We start from the raw sequence: 19,334 nt of genomic DNA, 5'->3' as shown, positions 1-19,334 counted from the left end.
AAGGGTTTCTCGCCCACAGGAGTAGATATCATGGTCATCTGAATTAAATTCTCCCATTCCAGTCCATCTTAGTTCACTGATTCCTAAAATGTCGATGTTCATTTTTGCCATCTCCTGTTTGACCACTTCCAATTTGCCTTGATTCACGGAACTAACATTCCAGGTTCCTATGCAATATGTATATTACAGCATCAGACTTTACTTCCATCACCAGTCACATCCACAATTGGGTGTTGTTTTTGCTTTGGTTCTGTCTCTTCATTCTTTCTGGTGTTATTTCTCCACTGACCTCCAGTAGCATATTGGGCACCTAATGACCTGAGTAGTTCATCTTTCAGTGTCATATCTTTTTGCCTTTTCATACTGTTCATGGGGGGCTTGCTTATCCCGCCGCAGGGAGGACCACGAATCCAGAAATCAATGACCTCTGTGTTTTCTTAGGCTCTGTAGATTCCTGAGCTGGAAGGTCTGCTACCAAGGAGCGGTGGTCTTGCAGGGAGGGAGGGGTTCATTTCCTTCAGAGTTTCAAAAAATGTGCAAGAGAAAGACACACACTTCATTGCTCCTGGGACCCAGAACAGCAACTAGAAGTGATGACTCTCTTCTGAGCCCCAGGAGGAGAGCAGAAGGCAGGGAACCATTCAAGTCCATGCGGATCCTTGTTTTCTTTGTAGTAAATTTATTTCAAATGTTTAACCATAAACTGAGGGTTGCCTGTGCGTGTACCCTTTCCAACTCCACCAGATTCTGAAGTGATACAACTGAGATCCATCAGGTGAGCAAAAATATAAACATGAGAGAAGAACGGAAGAGGGATGTAGTCTGAGGGATTTATGGGGGAAGAAAGTTTACTCTGCAGAGCAGAGTCTATAAATAGACCCCAAAAAGTCACCAAGAAACAAAAATAGATGGTTAAGAAAAACAAGAGTTCGATGCGCGATACTGGATGCTTGGGGCTGGTGCACTGGGACGACCCAGAGGGATGGTGTGGGGAGGGAGGAGGGAGGAGGGAGGAGGGTTCAGGATGGGGAACACATGTATGCCTGTGGCGGATTCATTTTGATATTTGGCAAAACTAATACAATTATGTAAAGTTTAAAAATAAAATAAAATTTAAAAAAAAAAGAGTAAGTTCTTACAGAACAAAAAGATTTTGTACAGCAATCATCTACTCAATTGTTGGAACCGTTTCCAGACGAGTAAATGGGATGACCAGAATTGAGTTCCCACCAAGGGCTGCTGGCCCTTCCCCCAGCACCTGCACTTTGTCGGTGCCTCCCAGACACGGAGCCCCCCATGTCCTCCTGAGACACAGGGACCCCAGGGCGCCAGGGCTGTTTTCAAACAAAGGGAGTCCCATCCTTTTCAACAATGTCCTACTATGTCCGAATGTCAACTCAGCTTTCAGAGGCTGCAAAAGTGAGCTGGCAAGCTAGTCCATGTCCTTTGGGGGGTACATTATCTAATAAGAAATTGAAGACAAGTGCCCCCAAATTATAAATCACAGCAGGAGAATTCCTCCCTAAGAGAAATGCAAAGCTCTGTACTTTCTTTTGAAGAGAAAGGAGCTTATCTTCCATCATCAAAACAACACAAACAGAAAGTTAGGAAAATACAGAACATAAAGAAGAAATTTTAAATAATCTATAAACCACCAACTAGAAATAATCACCCCCCATACCTTCTGACCTGTCTCCTTCCAGCCTTTGAACAGACATAAAATATTTATGTTTTGTAAATTGCCTACATTATCCAGATATTATATCACAAGCAGTTTCCCGTGCCACTGGAAAACACAGCTTGTAAATGGTGCATATTTCATCACGTGACCATGCTGTAATACGTGGAGCCAATGACTCTCTCCATGAGCTTTTGAAGTCTAGATTCTAGGGAACATGTAAATATAGGGAACATGTAAATAATACTGAAGTACAGAAGTTCCTCTGTAAGGAATGTCCATAATACAGATTCTTACAAGTAGATTTACTAGGTTTAAGGAGAGAGTTCTATAATCTCTGATACATAGGCCAAGTTGGATTTCCGAATGATTGTGTCAATTTAAACTCTACTGGCAATGTACTGGGGCTTCCCTGGCAGCCAAGACAGTAAAGAATCTGCCTGCCATGCAGGAGACTCAGGTTCCCTCCCTGGATGGAGAAGAGATGATCTACTTCCTGTCTGCTGGCCAATTTGCAGTGCTATTTTTTTTTTTTTTTTTTTTTAGAATTCCTCAGTCCATCCTAAAGGAAATCAGTCCTAAATATTCATTGGAAGGACTGATGCTGAAGCTGAAACTCCAATACTTCGGCCATCTGTTGCGAAGAACTGACTCATTGGAAAAGACCTTGATGCTGGGAAAGATTGAAGGCAGGAGGAGAAGGGAACAACAGAGGATGAAATGGTTGGATGGCGTCATCAACTCAATGGACTTGAGTTTGAGCAAGCTCCGGGAGTTGGTGATGGACAGGGAAGCCTGGCGTGCTGCAGTCCATGGGGTCGCAAAGAGTCGGACACGACTAAGCAACTGAACTGAACTGAACTATAAAATGTTTATAGTAGAAGGGGTACTTCCCAGGTTTCATCAGGAGTTTTCCTAGTGGGAGTAAGATTTGCAGTAGAACCTAAAGAGTGGTGAGAGAACAGGGCAATGATGCTCCCGACAGAAGAAACGCTGAGCAAAATGTTGAGGACAGGGATGGGCCTTTGAAAGTCCAAGATCAGTGCACAGTCCTGTTTGGCTGTGTCGAGGAAGGGCCGCAGGATGGACTGGAAAGATAAGCTGGACAAGTAAGAAGGGCTTCAATCGCCAGCGTAAGCGGGCAGCTTGCAGTTTATCACAAATAATGGGAAACATGAAGCTTGGAGGAGGGGGGCATGCTACAACCTGCGCTTCATCCAGGAGGACTCTCATCTGGGCATTTGTGCTACAGGACTGGGCAGGAGAGAAGCCAACAGCAAGGAGACCCGTCTGAGCACCGCAGCAGTCCGGAGAGGAGGTAATGACAACCGAGGCTCCAGGGATGCTCAGGGCTGGGGAGCGTTGGTGTCCAGCATGCTGACCCCATGGTGGATCGATATGGGTTGCTTTCTCTCCACCACAAAGCTGTTAACTCCCTTGGGTCGGGGACTAAGTCTCACTCTCTTTTATAGAGTTCCCAGCCTTTGCTGGCAGGAGGCATTCAGTACGTCCACTGAATTGTAAATGATCACTCCGTCTGGTTTCATTGACTCAGTGAACACGGAAGAAACCCCAGACGAGCCAGACCCTGTACCTGGACGTCTGAGGACACAGACACGGCCTCTGCTCTGGGACCCGGCAGGGGAGGTGGCCTCTCCCAGGCCTGCAATTCTGCTTCTCATGCCTGCTACCACGCGCTCGAGACAGGCACAGACAAGAGCAGAGAGCTGGGAAGGGAGCTGACTGGCTGGACCCTTAGCGTGGTGACTCTGGTCATCAGCCATGCGTGCGTTCTTTCTCAGGGTCAGAGCCAAGGTCAGAGAAAGGACTCAGAGGGCGGTTTGAGAGGAGAAGGTGTTAGTTGGTATTTAGATGGTCTTAGATGGGCCCCTTCGCAGGCCCTGAAGGCTGGGGCCACAGCAGCTGGCGGAATGAAGAAGGCCAACGCAGGAGGAGGAAGGGAAGGTGGGAGGAGGGGATGAGCTGCAGAGAAGGAAAGGAGGAGGAGGAAGCAGCTCTCCAGTGGAGTCAGGTGCAGGAAGCACGTGGGGATGCGCTGGGGACGTGGAATTCTAACGTGGGTCAACATCGCCTCGATTCTGGGGAAAGCTCAGATCCCTCCTTGCCACCCACTATCATCAGGAATCTGTCAATTTTTAAAAATATTTATTTACTTCTTTGGCTGCACTGGGTCTTAGTTGCAGCATGCAGGATCTTCATTTGAGGCATGCAAACTCTTAGCTAAGGCATGTGGGATCTAGCTCCCTGACCAGGGATCACACCCAGGGCATCTGCACTGAGAGTGCGGCGTCTTAGCCACCGGACCACCAGGGAGGTCCCAGGAGTCTGCTGTTTTTAATAAGGTGGGTGATGTCCCCTCAGAGAGGCACTTTCCTGGTCTCCCCTCACTGAACCACTTCTCTAGAGAAAACCCTGCAGGGACTCCGCTCACTGAGCGATGACATCTGAGCTCCAGTAGACAGCCGACCACAGCTCCATCTCTCACTGCCTCGTGCCACCCCTGCCCGTCACCTCTGGCCGCGTCCTGGGCATCGAGCAGCCCTGATCCACAAGCTTCCACGGAGGTGTCAGGTCAGCGCGGCTCCTCCAGAAAGCCTTCCCAGACCTGCCTGCACTCCGATGAAGACCCCACCCCATGCACCCTTCCTGGGCGCTCCTTCCCTCCCACCGTGCTGTCACAGTCCATCCACAAGGCTTTGCCAGTCACCTGCAGGGCTCCTCCTGGGCCCACGGGCTGCGGCCAGACTCCGCACGTTTAACAAACATCTCCAGGATTCCATGGGAAGCTCAAGTGTGATGGTCAGTGCTGTTTGTCCTGAAAGGCAGGATCCTGTCTTAACAATAAGAAAAGCACCTATTGAGTAGTTATTATCTCCTGAGCATTGTACCAATCACATCTCACAAATTAGTTTCGGTAATTTGTTAACCCAATTGACAGGTGAGGAAGCTGAGGCTCAGGTCAGTAACTTGAGCAAAATCATTGTGTCACGCCTCAGCTGGGAAGAGATGCCATGCAAAGTGGTCACTTCAAAGAATAATTCCCTGCTGGTCTAGCGGTTAGGACTCCATGCTTTCACTGTGGAAGGTGAGGGTTCAATCCCTGGTCAGGGAACTAAGATCCCACAAGCTGAATGTCAAGCCCTAAAAAAAAAAAAAATCATTACAAGGGAGTTTATTAAAGGGGCAATTTCACAAAGTGGAGGCAAGACTGAAGGAAACCATCTTTCTGGCTAGTGGCAGCCAGGACCCCTGACCCCCAGGCCTGGGAGAGTGAAGGGTAAGGGCCACGGGGATCCACGGAGAGCACGTGTATGCAGGAAGCCTCTGGAAGGGAGGTGCAATCTAAGAGGAAGGAGGCGTGGGAAGATGTGGCACCAACCACCAGCAACCAGCAAGGGGGGAGCTGAAGAAACACCACCCCCCATAGAAACTTCCCTCCCCTACTCTCCTCCTGCGTCCTCTCTGGTCAGTGCCTCTTGTAAGTAGGATCCATCAGAAGCCAGAGAGCAAAGGAGCCCATGGATGTGGGCTCCCAGGGCACAGAGCTGAGTGCAGAAGGATAGAGTAAATCTGGAGAGCCAACCGGCTGGAAGGTCCAGCGCCTTCCCACAGCCAGCAAGTGGCAGGGGACCCAGACTTGCGTCCAGGTCCTTCATCCCTGCCCCACTCCACCCTAGCATCTCCAGGCACGCCTGGTGCCTGGCGCTTGGTAGGCATTCCATGCCTCTATGTCATTTTGATTGAACCAATGAATGAGTGAATCGCTGAGTGAAATGCACATGGATATTGGCGTCAGATTTGATCTGCAGCTTCACCACCCAGTACAGTGTGACTTCGTGTCTCTGAGCCTCAGTTTTCTCATCTGTGAATTGTACACAATCACAGTCCCTCCCTTACAGTCCTGATGTGAGAAGAACACAGGAAAGGTGTACCAAGCACAAGTTACTGTTATTGGTGATATAATACATGATCCAGTGCAGACACCATGTTCAAATGATATAGACTTAGTCCTGTCTTTTGCTGTGCTCATCTGATATATCTGAGGTAGGAGAGGTGGGGAGAGAGGTAGAAAGGGGCAAACAGAAGGGTTTTCCCCGACAGCAAGGGCTCTGTTCTCACTCTTTATGAAGAGCTCCCTCTAACTTCATTAGTCATGAGCGTGGCATCAAGCAATAAGTTAATTTCTAACTGTGGCACTTGATAAATTTTCCATTTACCTCATTAGTTTTTACAGCCTGCAATATTGGTGAGAACACTTCCAATTAACCATATGGGAAGCTTCAGTATGGAATCACAACAATTTTTTTAAATGTGTTATTTAACCAAATAAGAATCACAGCCCTTAGAAATAAAGATTCTCTACTCCCAGGGAAGAGTTGCTTCCAGGAGGCCTGTCAGCTGGGGCCCTAGGTCAGGGCCTCACCTGGAGGGGGAGGTGCTGAGCTGGGTATTCGTCCTCCTCCCAAGATCTGGGAGGAACCACAAGGAGCCCAGCGAGGTCATGAAAGCGGGGTCAGGGGCTCGGGGTCCAAACCCAACCGATCTCTGTAGACGTTCCTTGTTGGTTTTATTACGAAGCATTTCTTAACTTCTTATCTTGCTTGATGGGCACAGGAAGTCTCGTGATGGGAAGTGGTCTCCTTGTTCCGTAGCTGGGGACGCCAAGAGCCAGAGAGATTCTGGGGCTGCCACAATCACAGGGCAGCCCGTGGTCCAGCGGGGGCCCACTCAGGCCCCTCTCCCTCCAACTCTGACCCTAGAAGAGGTATAGATGTGAGGGGGACTGTCCCATTCTTCAGGCTTTCCCAGGGCTCAGCACTGTGCTGCCTGCAAATGTTCTGATGTCAACCCTTGCCCCCAGGCCCTTAACTGAGTTTGTGGTTAAGGCTGGGCCATCAGACCCAGGCCCCTGATACTGTGAGAGGTCCCAAACATGGGCATAGGGTCAAAGTGTCCCCAAGAGTCTCCATCCTGAAACTGAAAAAAAAAGAGACATTTGGAGGACTTCCCTGTTGATCCAGTGGTTAAGAATCTGCCTTCCAAAGCAAGGGACATAGGTTCCATCCCTGGTCAGGGAACTAAGATTCCACATGCTGTGGGGCAACTCACTGCAAGGGAGACTCAGCACAGCAAAAAAAAAAAAAAAGAGGCATTTGAAATTTTGTCCTTGGACTAAGCTGGAGAGGCCAACTTAGTGATCATCGCAGCCACACAGAGAGAAAGCAATAAGATTTGATAGAGCTGCCGGGCTCCAGGCAGGCTGTGGGGAGGAGAGGAAGAGAGAGAGGCCTGGCGGCAACCTGAGGACACCCTGACCCAGACTCCCCAAGACCCACTCTGTCCTGACTCTGCCAGTTTCATCAGGTGGGTGAGTGTTCAGTCATGTCCAACTCTTGCAACCCCATGGGCTTTAGCCCGCCAGGCTCCTTTGTCCATGGAAATTTTCCACGCAAGAATACTGAAACGGGTTGCCATTTCCTTCTCCAGAGGATCTTCCTGACCCAGGGATCAAACCTTCTTCTCCTGCATTGGCAGGCGGATTCTTTGCCACTGAGCCACCAGGGAATCCATTTTATCAATAAACCAGTGCCCTACCATGCAGGCTGCTGGGGGCCGAGTAGGGTAGCTATCCTTGAAGCCAGCTGAGGGGGAAGCGAAGCCCTGGTGTCCTCGGCTGTGCGTGGACCTGGGCAGACTAGATCAGTTGTTTTCAAACTGTCTGCAGACTGCTGGGAAGGCCGGCAGGGCTGTGGTGTAGGATGGAGAGGGGGAGCTTGGGACTCCCACCCCCACTTTGAGTTTGCAAAAAAGTCACATTTGATACTGAGTCTCAACAAAGTATGAAAGCTACTGACCCAGGCAACCCATCCAGCTGACATCCTTTCTGTATTCACATACTGGCCCTGAGAAAAGCCTGAGATTCAGCCCAGGGCCCCTCCCACCAGTGGTTCTTGTTCTTCGTGGGGCCTCCGAGCTCCCTTCCCCTTCCTCTTCCTCCCTGCTGTGAGCTATTCAGAGCACAGGGGCCTGCGGCTCTAGACCAGGGCTCTGCCCTGACACTCCAGCTTTCTCTGTTCTGCCCCGTCATCACCTACTTTTTGAGGAGCAGGATCAGGTCTCAGGCGTCTGTTGTGGTCTTCAGAGGGTGGAGGCTGGTCTCAGAACTGTGGGTTGGAAGACATGGGCTCTGGCTTCAATTCAGCGGCAACAGAAAGGCTGCTTCAATCCCATGAATCAGATCTGCCCCAAGTCCCAGTGACTTGAAGAATTCAAATCTCTCTTCTCCCCAGGACAAGGTGAAGGGCACACTGGCGCATGGCTCAGCGAGGTTGTTGTAGGCATGAGGGCTTTCCGTCTTCCTGCCCAGTCATCTTCAGTGTGGTGATGGGGTCACTCCCAATCCCTGCTCTGCTTTCATCTTGGGGACCTGCAGTGCCCGGGATCTTGGGGCGGCTTGGGCACGAGGAAGCACTAATAGAGGACTGGAGGGCAGATGGAGGGAGGGGGTTGGGTGTCTGTGTGTGTGTGTCCCAGGGCACCTCTGACTGGTGGAGGCTCTATGCGGCTTAAGCTCTGACCAAACAATTTCCCTCTCCTCCTCCCCACCCCCAGCTCCTTCCAAGAAGTTCTTGCCATGATTCTGGATTACTTCTGGGCTCTCATAATAATAGTCCTTCCTCCCCTATCCCTCCAGGCCCCAGGAGTGTGAACAGTGTCCCATGATTGCTAACTTCTAGAGCAGGGTGGGTAGGGGTGTGGGGCCTCCCGGTTCCCTTTGCATCAGGCTCTTGCATCATCTATATAAGCTATCCTGCATCGGTTTTCTCTCTTTTAATCACTTAGAGTGACTCATGTTTCCTGGCTGGATCCCAGCTAACACAACGGTCATCTTCAAGCTTTGTTTCTTTGTATCTTCATGGTTACAAGATAGCTGCTGCAGCTCCAGTCATTACATCCTCACTACAACCACACCAAAATTCAAGAAGAAAGACAATTTCTCCTGCTTGCTGCTTCTTGTCAGGGAGGTAGACCTTTCCCAGAATTGGGCAGAATTGAGTTAATACCAATATTCTAGCTGGAAGACAGATTGGAAAAATGAGTAATCCACCATTTTTAACCCCTGTAATAGGAGAAGGCTCATCAAGTAAGCAAAAGGGAGTTGCACAATAGCTGCTGAGTGACTAACCAACCTCATCCACAAGTACGTGACATGAGATTGTGGTTAAGTCACTTCCTTTCTCTGGGCCACAGTTTCCTCATCTGAAGAACAGGAGAGTCTGGAGAGCCCAGTGGTCTCTGTATATCCCCACAGCCCTTGGGTTTCAAGGAGGTGCCTCAGGGGCCACTGTGGGGCCAGGAAAGTGAAGTCTGAGTAGGTGGAATCCTGCTCACAGTTCCACAAAAACAGTCTCACTTAATCTTTGTGGAGATAAAAGAATTCTGCTGGGTTTGCTGGTTTCTAACGTCCCTTGCCGCTCTCTCTAGGACCAGGATTCAAAGTTATAGATCAATTTATAAAAATGAGGAAATAACCAGGATGATGCTCTTGCTAAGAATGATCCATTAGCTGCGGGGGTTATTCATAATAAACTTTGGAGATTGATTAAGCTCCCTGGCTTTTTGCCAACTGTTAACCGGTCTGCCTGATGCTGCAGACTCCACGCTGCGGAGCAAAGACATTCTCCCTGGAACATTCTTGCCTCCCTCTGTTCTCTTCAATTATGAGAAGGCAAACCCCTTACATATATACAATTATTTTCAACTATTTATCTTGCACAAAGGAATTGATCTTTGCAGGTCTTTTTCATCGGCCTTGACACTGATGAATCTCCTCAGAGATGGTCCCAGAGAGGCGGACGCACCCCTAATGGATGGCTCATCTCGTCTTAATGCACCCCCCACCCTCAGGGTCTTCTCCTTTTGGAATCTTCCCTGCTGTCCTCTGTGGGTTTAACTGTACAAATGCCACGCCAGGGAAGCCACCCGCTCTATTCCTGTCGTCCCAAGGCCTCCTGTAGATCAAAGGTTCAAAGCCTCCGGTGGGGAAGCCTCGGGAGACCCCAGTCCTTTGCCAGAGAAGGCTCAGCCTCCTCCCCCCGAGAATAACAGACACCTTATTGAAGACGAGCGTCTTTACAGAACAGTCCTCGAATGCTTCTTCTGCCCCTGCACGGTCAAAGAACACATCCAGCTGCTGCTCGGGTCACCCTCTCACGTGCTCTCTCTTCCTCGAGACTGCCCTGGTTGGTTCACACCTCGCACCCTGCCCAGCACAGTAAGACAGTCCAGGTGATGCCACACCCATTTTACAGATAAAGAAGGTGAGGCCCAAAGGGGCCCAGGGGTCACACGACCCACCCAGGGTCACAGCGGGAATAAAGGACACAGTCAACACTTGAACTTGACCTGGAGGGTTCCGAGGGGAATGCCCACACAGGACAGACACCGGCCGACACACGGGTGACGCCCTGCACGTGCTAGCTGTTCCCACCTCCTCTCATCCAGACTCTCCCCCAACCCCGGTCTGGGCTGCCTCTGCAGATTCGGCAGAGATCAATGAGGCTTGTGCAGACTCCTCACCGATCTCACAGCTTCTCTTTTTCAATAACCCATAGAAAAATAGGAACATCGTCTGTCTCGGTCAGCTCAGGCCCTAACAAAGTATCACAGACCCGGTGGCTTATAAACAACAGAAGTGTCCTGCTCACATATCTGGAGGCTGGCGTTCTGATACCAAGGTGCCCGCCTGGTCAGAGTCCCATGAGAGCCTCTTCCCAGTCTCAGATGCCAACTTCTTGTTGTACTCTCCCATGACAGAAAAACAGCAGAGTGAAAACAAGCTCTCTTCTCTTCTCTTCATGCTGATTTTTATCTGTTTACTTGACTGCACAGGCTCTCAGTTGCAGCATGAGGGACCTTCAGTCTTCACTGAAGCATGCGGGATCTTCAGTTGTGGTGTGTGGGATCTAGCTTCCTGACCAGGGATCGAACCCAGACCCCCTGCACTCGGAGCACTGAGTCCTAGCCCCTACACCACCAGGGAAGTCCCAACGAGTGCTCTTCTTTCAAGGGCACTAATGCCATTCATGAGGGCTCCACCCTCAGGACCTAATCACTTCCCAGAGGCTCCACCCTCTAATGCCATTATCACACTGGGTATTGGGTTTCAACATATGAATTTTGGGGAGACATAAATATTCAGTCCATAACATGGTCTCTTCACAAAATATTCAAATAATATGGACAAAATAATATATATATCATCATAATAAATAATAGAAAAAAATTAATTCAAGTCCCCTGATCACCCCAAAGCCTCCTGCCCAAAGCAACTTCTGGCATTTGTGTCCTGTGGATCCTTCCAGATCTATATGTATGCATTTATGAATGCTGCTGCTAAGTCGCTTCAGTCCTGTCCGACTCTGTGCGACCCCATAGACAGCAGCCCACCAGGCTCCCCCGGCCCTGGGATTCTCCAGGCAAGAACACTGGAGTGGGTTGCCATTTCCTTCTCCAATGCATGAAAGTGAAAAGTGAAAGTGAAGTCGCTCAGTCGTGTTCGACTCTTAGCGACCCCATGGACTGCTGCCTACCAGGCTCCTCTGTCCGTGGGATTTTCCAGGCAAGAGTACTGGAGAGGGGTGCCACTGCATTTATGAATACATGCATACAAAATATTATATAAGGAAATGTGGGGTTGAGGGGTTTTATCTGCTGGGACGTTATTAATTTAAGTGGTATCATGCCATACACATCTTCCTGCAGCTTGCGGACAAAATGCTCTAAATCAGCATGCACATATTGGCCTCATTCGTCTTCTTCCTGCAGCTTAGTTGTCCAGTACTTAGTATGGATGTGTGGTTTGTTTAACTAGTCGCTTATTGATGGACATGTGGGTTTCTTCCAGCATCTCACTATTAAAAACACTGCTGCAGTGGGCATTCTGTCTTGGCTTCTTATACTGAACAGGCTATTTCTCTGGAGAAAACTGAGTATTTCTGTAGAAAAAAAGAAAGAAACCATAAACTAAGTTAAAAGAGAATTTTCATTCTCGACTGGAAAAAAATATTTGTGACATACACAAAAAAACTGTTAATAATCAGATTGTATGAAAAACTGTTTCAACTTAATAATGAAAAGACAAAAAAAGCTCAATTTAAAAAATGGGCAAAGAATGCAAAGAGGCAGTTCATAGAAGAAATGTAAATGGCTAGGAGGCATTAAGGACAGTCGTGCACCTCAGGGGTAATCAGGGAACAGCACACAAAAGCTCCCGTAAGACCCTGTTCACTGCCCGGATTAGCCCACGTTTTCAGCTGAATGACGTGGGCCATGGGCGAGAGTCTGGGGAGATGCGCCTTGGCCTGCAGTCAAGGTGCAGCCCGAGCCGGTCCTTCCGGAGGGCGGTTTAGAAGCGCCTTTACACTTGCACGTGTGCCTGCCCAGCAGCCCCGTAACTTCCCTTCTCGAGTTCATTTTACACAACAGCGGTGTCGGCAGCTCTTGCAGGCTCGTGCTAGTCACACACACGAGCCTGCCGCCCGGGTCAGACTCGGGCCCCAGAGGGGCCTGGAACAGAGCTGCTGAAGCTGCATGCTTGGTGAGGCAGGAGGGGGACCATGACTCCAGGCTTCTGCTGCCCTCCCCGGCTCGAACAACAGCAGCATTTTCTACCCTGCGTTCAGGGCCCTGGGCCTCTGAGTGAAAACAGGGACAGGGCCATGAGGGGTTGGGAGAGGCGTTTCCCGGGTTAGGTTAGGTGGTTCTGAAGAATCCCTGCCCCCCCTCCACACACACACACAATGATCTTTCCTTTTTAAAAAGTATTTATTTATTTATTTGGCTGCACCTGATCTTAGCTGTGGCTTGCAGGATCTAGTTCCCTGACCAAGGATTGAACTTGCGCTCCCTGCATCGGGGGCTCGGAGTCTTAGCCACTGGACCACCAGGGAGTGCCCACATGATCTTTCTCTCGTGTTCCTGCTGAACCTAGAATGCTGCTTCCCTGCACACACAGCAGGACTGTGGCCAGAGCAGCAAGTATTAAGTCCACACTCCAGTCAGAGCAGGGCTCCCCGGTTCCTGAAGCCCTCACAGTCTTGGGGTGCGGGGGACTGCACCCCTGTGGCAGGCCTGACATCACACCTGACCTCCACAGACAGGTGACTTTGACCTCACGACCCGCCCGGCTTCCAGAGACTCCAGCCTCTAATGGAGGCCTTGAGTCTGGGCTTTGCCATTGGTAATTCCGCCCCATCCTCCCCTTGCTGAGGCCGGGGAGGATGGTGGTCCAGCCTGGGCCCAGGTGACAGAGTCAAACCCACACTGCGCTCCCCTGAGACACGTCAGGCCTTGGAAAAGCCGTTTGGGGGCTTTGTTTATGAACTTGAGATGATCCCGTGACATGACTCAGGGGACAGAGGTGGACGCCTTACTCCTTGCGTTACGGGCCTTTCCAGCAGGACGGGCAAAGATAAAGGCCAGTCCAGGCCATAAAGTCCATTTATGTGAGAGAGATGACAACCCTTAAAGTCAAAGGCGAGTACCCGACTCAGATCAACCTGCAGCTTAACAGGCTGAAGCTCTCAGCCCCAAGGACCCTGGGACACAGACCGGAAAGACACAGCCCTCTGGGATACTCCTTCAGGATGCCCCCTCGTCCTGACGCTTCCACGGCCCCGTCCCATCCCCCAAGCCCGGCCTCTCCGCTCCTTGATCAGGAAGCCAGAATTCCAGATCTCAGGTGCATCCTTGCTGCCAATATGAGGTTCTCGGTGATCTGAAATATCCCCGCAAATATTTCCTATTTTTAATAACATGGTATCAATTTGCAAACAGAGTAATGATCTCTGTTACTTTTCAGGAAATTATGTTTAATATACTTTACTAGAGCAAAGGAAGAACAATTTAATTGAAAGAGCTGCTATGAACCATATTTAACCTCAGATGTACTAAATGGAGTGTCTTGGAGATAAGTTATGGTTTTTAATTTAACGTAAACTATTCTGTGCAGAAGCACGGTGTTTTTGCCACTCTAATAACGACTGGTTTGGGTTTATGAACTATTTTTTCGATCGTCTTTTTCCTCTCATGAACACCGCTTGTGAATGTTTAAGTCCAATCCGGAGGCTTTCCCACATAAAATCGGAAGCGAAAGGCGCTACAGGCTGGGCGGGCTCCGCCGTCTGCGGGGACAGCTGGGCCTCAAATGGGACACGTCTCACACTGGAGAGGACCCCCGGGTTTTGAGGAGCGCCCGTATTTCATCACCCCAGCCGATCCTGCGCCTGGCTGGCTCCTTCGTCACTCTGATGGATGGATTCCAGCCCCCAAATGAAGTTTCATGCTCACCAAGATTAATTGCTGAAGGAAAAATATTGAAACTTTATTATTCATATAATTCATTTGAGGGGATGATCCCGAGAAAATGTACATGCAGTGGAAGTTCATCATTTGACAGTAATCAGAGGGAGGGGAGACGGAAGGGATCTTGAGGCAACACCTCAGCGCCTGATCCCCCACCTTACAGGAGCCACGGGCAATGGCACCCGGGTGTGAGGAAAAAGCTGCTCTTTCAGTTCTCTCAACACTGCTTCCTGGGGTCCCCCTGCTCCCAGCAGGGGTTTGGGTGAGTCCTCTGTGGCCAGCCTGCTGCCCTGTTTTATTTCATTCAGATCTCTTGCTTATTTATGTTTGCTCGGTAGAGTGGGCAATTTTTTTTTTTTTTTTTTTGGACAACTGGGCATCTCCTTGCCCTTCTTTGGGCAAGAAAGCCAACTTCCCTTGGAGAAGCTGTGTCTCTGAGCTTCAGGTGAGACGCCTTGGGAAAAGCATGTGACCAGGTGTTAGCCTGTGAGACCGATGCGTTCCTCCGGCCACAGGGACTGACTCATACGACCTCATCGGACATACGGCCTCATCCAGGCCAGGGCCCTGCTGTCTTCTCCTTGAAAGGCTGACAGAGAAGCTGGTGCTTTTCCTCCCCACCGTGAAGGCTGAGACAGGGAAAGCCTGGAGCTGTGGGAACTCTCAAGCTGGCACAAGGGGAGAAGAACCAAGAACCACAGGGGACGCCCGAGAGAGAGAAGAGAGAGACAGAGTCCTGCTGCAACACTGGGGCCCTGAGTCAAAACATACCTGAAGCCAGCCCTACTTCCGAACGTGGACTTTTTAGCTATGTGAGCCATATAGTCGGTCTTTGCTTAAGCCAGTTTGAGTGAAGTGTTCTCTCAGAGATCTTGCATCTTAAGTGAAATGACAAGAAAGGTCACCTGGAGGACCTTCATCCCAGCATCTTCATGACGAGGTTATGAGGGGTTAGTTCCTGCCTGCCACCCCAGGTTCCTAGAACTGCCATTATCCTACATCTTTTCTTAAACCTGATTCTCTGCTGCTGCTGCTGCTGCTGCTGCCAAGTCGCTTCAGTCGTGTCCGACTCTGTACGACCCCATAGACGGCAGCCCACCAGGCTCCCCCACCCCTGGGATTCTCCAGGCAAGAACACTGGAATGGGTTGCCATTTCCTTCTCCAATGCATGAAACTGAAAAGTGAAAGTGAAGTCTCTCAGTTGTGTCCAACTCTTCGAAACCCCATGGATTGCAGCCTACCAGGCTCCTCCGTCCATGGGATTTTCCAGGCAAGAGTACTGGAGTGGGATGCCATTGCCTTCTCCTAAACCTGATTCTCTAGCCTCCCTTTAATAATTCATTCTACATGAGAGTCTGACAATAAGTTCATTTTCTGCTTATTGATAACTGGGCGTTGGCTTCTGTTGCTGTGACCAGAGATGCCGGATATAACATAGAGGCGGTCAGTGGGAACAGTCCCTTGGCTCATTTGCTGGGCTCTTTCGTGCTCTCTTAGGCTGCAGGGCCCCAGGGCCTCAGTCACCTGGTCCGTCGGCAGCCCTGGATCCACAGGCATCTCTGTGGACAGGGCTCAAAGACAGACAGCTGAGTGAAAAAAGCGTGTTGCAGCATGGTAGCACTGATGGACAGTTTCGAAACACACAAAACACTGAAAACTGTTCACAGGTGCATACATATGTAGAAGAATCTCTAAAACGGAATGGGAAGGCTGCACACCAAGTTCACGGCCACGGTTGCCTCTGGGAAGGGGAGGAAGGAGAAACAGCTCTGGGGAGGAACTCCTCCGACTCTGTGTCCTAATGAAACGGAAAATTAAACAAGGGCCCTCCCAGCTTTCAGGGGCACAGGCAGCTGGGCTGAGATTTTGGCTGAGCTCTTGGTGGGGAGGGGTGACTCATGGGTGCAGAAGGAGACCCTGGTCCCCAGCAGCTCATAGAGCAAGCAGTGACGGTCAAGCCAGGGTAAACTGGGAGGCAAGGGTGTGTGCGTGCCATCCAGGAGCGGGTGTGAGAGGACCACTCATCATGGGAAGGTGGGCACAGTGAGGAAGGGGCTAGGTCACGTCACCGGGACAGCATGATCCTGGCCTGAAGGACACCTGAGGTGTGGACGTGTAGATCGGTTTGCAGAATACAGAAAAATACACATCCACATTATTCCCTTGTCTTTGCTGTAACATTGCACATTTTAAAAGTAAAAACCAAGGAAGATCCCCTGGAGGCGGGCACAGCAACCCACTCCGGTATTCTTGCCAAGAGAATCCCACGGAGAGAGGAGTCTGGCGGGCTACGGTCCGTGGGCTCGCGAAGAGTAGGACATGACTGAAGTGACTTAACACACACGAGGAAAAGTAAAACATGCGAAAAAGACAAGAAAGTGACCACCCAAAATCTCATCACATAGAAATAATCACTTTGAACGTTTTAGTGAGCCTCCTCTTGTCTTGGCTACAAAAAGATAGATTTTTCTTCCTGAGTCAGGAAGTAGCATGCATAACATTTTAAACAAAGTTCGCGGGTGACTATTTGTGCAATAGCTTTCCCTTTGGAAGCAGGCTTATGGCCATGGGGAACAAAAGAAATAATAGTAATAATAGTAAATAATTATAAATAGTAAATAGTCATAATGTTTTCAATGGAAGGGCATTTTTTTAACAGGGTTGTGTTTAATTTCTGCTGTACAGCAAAGAGACTCATATATATATAATATATATTATGTATTGTATAATATATATTATATATTGTATAATATATATTATATATAATATATGTATATATTATACATATATATTATTTTTCATATTTTTTCCATTTTGACTTATCACAAGGTATTCAGGACAGTTCCCTGTGCTAAACAGCAGGACCTTGTTTATCCACTCTATGTATAATAGTTGGCATCTGCTAATCCCAAATTAGCAGATGCTGGAAGAAGCACAAGCTGGAATCAAGATTGCCGGGAGAAATATCAGTAACCTCAGATATGCAGATGACACCACCCTTATGGCAGAAAGTGAAGAGGACCTAAAAAGCCTCTTGATGAAAGTGAAAGTGGAGAGTGAAAAAGTTGGCTTAAAGCTCAACATTCAGAAAACGAAGATCATGGCATCTGGTCCCATCACTTCATGAGAAATAGATGGGGAAACAGTGGAAACAGTATCAGACTTTATTTTGGGGGGCTCCAAAATCACTGCAGATGGTGACTGCAGCCATGAAATTAAAAGACGCTTACTCCTTGGAAGGAAAGTTATGACCAACCTAGACAGCATATTGAAAAGCAGAGATATTACTTTGCCAACAAAGGTCCGTCTAGTCAAGGCTATGGTTTTTCCAGTGGTCATATATGGATGTGAGAGTTGGACTGTGAAGAAAGCTGAGCACCGAAGAATTGATGCTTTTGAACTGTGGTGCTGGTGAAGACTCTTGAGAGTCCCTTGGACTGCAAGGAGATGAGCCCTGGGATTTCTTTGGAAGGAATGATGCTAAAGCTGAAACTCCAGTACTCTGGCCACCTCATGTGAAGAGTTGACTCATTGGAAAAGACTCTGATGCTGGGAGGGATTGGGGGCAGGAGGAGAAGGGGACGACAGAGGATGAGATGGTTGGATGGCATCACTGACTCGATGGATGTGAGTCTGAGTGAACTCTGGGTGTTGGTGATGGACAGGGAGGCCTGGCGTGCTGCGATTCATGGGGTCGCAAAGAGTCAGACACGACTGAGTGACTGAATTGAACTGAACTGAATCCCAAATTCCCAGTCCTTCCCTCCCCAAGCCTCTACCCCCTTGGCAACTATGAGTCTGCTCTCTATGTCTGTTAAGCCTGTTTCTGTTTCATAGGGATGTTCATTTGTTTTGTAGTTTAGATTCCACATGTAAGTGACACCGTGTGGCATTTCTCTTTCTCTTTCTGACTTTCTTCTCTTAGCGTGATCATCTCTAGGTTGTCCTTGTTGCTGCAAACAGCATTGTCTCATTCTTTTTTGATGACTGAGTAGTATTCCATTTGGTACCACATCTTTATCCATTCATCTGCGATGGACATTGAGGTTGTTTACAGGTCTTGGTTTTTGTAAATAGTGCTGCTATTATGCTCACTACATAAATAGTGAACATAAGGGTGTGTGTATCTTTTTGAATTATAGCTTTGTCTGAGTGCATGCCCAGGAATGGGATTGCTGGGTTGTAGAGCAACTCTATTTTTGTTTTTTTGAGAAACCTCCATATTTTCCATAGTGGATGCATACACTATGTTCTGCATACAAAATGTTCTGCATACACTAATTGACTCAATCCTCCCAACCCCAAGAAGTAGGTTGTTATTATAAATTCCCATTTTACAAATGAGAAAAGTGAGGCTCATGGAGATGTTTATATCTGGGTTTCACAACTGGTAAGTCAAGATTTTGACTACGCCAAAACTTTTGACTGTGTAGATCACAACAAACTGTGGAAAATTCTTAAAGAGATGGGAATACCAGACCACCTGACCTGCCTCCCGAGATATCTGTATGCAGGTCAAGAAGCAAGTTAGAACCAGACACAGAACAGACTGGTTCCAAATAGGAAAAGGAGTATGTCAAGGCTGTATTTTGCCATCCTGCTTATTTAACTTGTATGCAGAGTAACATATGAAATACCAGGCTGGATGAAACCCAAGCTGGAATCAAGATTGCCAAGAGAAATATCAATAATCTCAGATATGCAGATGACACTACCCTTATGGCAAAAAGTGAAGAGAAACTAAAGAGCCTCTTGATGAAAGTGAAAGAGGAGAGTGAAAAAGCTGGCTTAAAACTCAACATTCAGAAAACGAAGATCATGGCATCTGGTCCCATCACTTCATGGCAAATAGATGGGGAAACAATGGAAACAGTGATAGACTTTTTTGGGGGGGCCCAAAATCACTGCAGATGGTGACCACAGCCATGAAATTCAAAGACACTTGCTCCTTGGAAGAAAAGCTATGACCAATCTAGACATCATATTTAAAAGCAGAGACATTGTTTTGCTGACAAAGGTCCGCCTAGTCAAAGCTATGGTTTTCCCAGTTTTCATGCATGGATGTTGAAAGTTGCACTATAAAGAAAGCTGAGCGCTAAAGAATTGATGCTTTTGAACTGTGGTATTGGAGAAGACTCTTCAGCATCCCCTGGACTGCAGGGAGATCAAATCAGTCAATCCTAAAGGAAATCAGTCCTGAATATTTATTAGAAGGACTGGATGCTGAAGCTGAAGCTCCAATACTTTGGCCACCTGATGCAAAGAACT

The 19,334-nt window shown here is 48.6% G+C and overlaps 1 long non-coding RNA gene across 2 annotated transcripts; it reads right to left on the bottom strand.

The window, feature by feature from the left end:
* Positions 1–659: 659 nt before the first annotated feature.
* Positions 660–8,733, bottom strand: LOC112444501 (uncharacterized). 2 transcript variants are annotated; one of them, XR_003032828.2, is made up of 3 exons: positions 7,795–8,733; positions 6,123–6,455; positions 660–4,533 (listed from the first exon to the last, which is right to left on the bottom strand). It is a non-coding gene; the product is annotated as an uncharacterized lncRNA (long non-coding RNA). The 2 variants fall into 2 exon arrangements; XR_009493027.1 differs by having other exon boundaries at positions 660–4,529.
* Positions 8,734–19,334: the final 10,601 nt, after the last annotated feature.

This window comes from Bos taurus, chromosome 26 (genome assembly GCF_002263795.3).
Source record: "Bos taurus isolate L1 Dominette 01449 registration number 42190680 breed Hereford chromosome 26, ARS-UCD2.0, whole genome shotgun sequence".
Taxonomy (NCBI): Eukaryota; Metazoa; Chordata; class Mammalia; order Artiodactyla; family Bovidae; genus Bos; species Bos taurus.
This window is presented reverse-complemented; position numbering and strand designations above follow the sequence as displayed.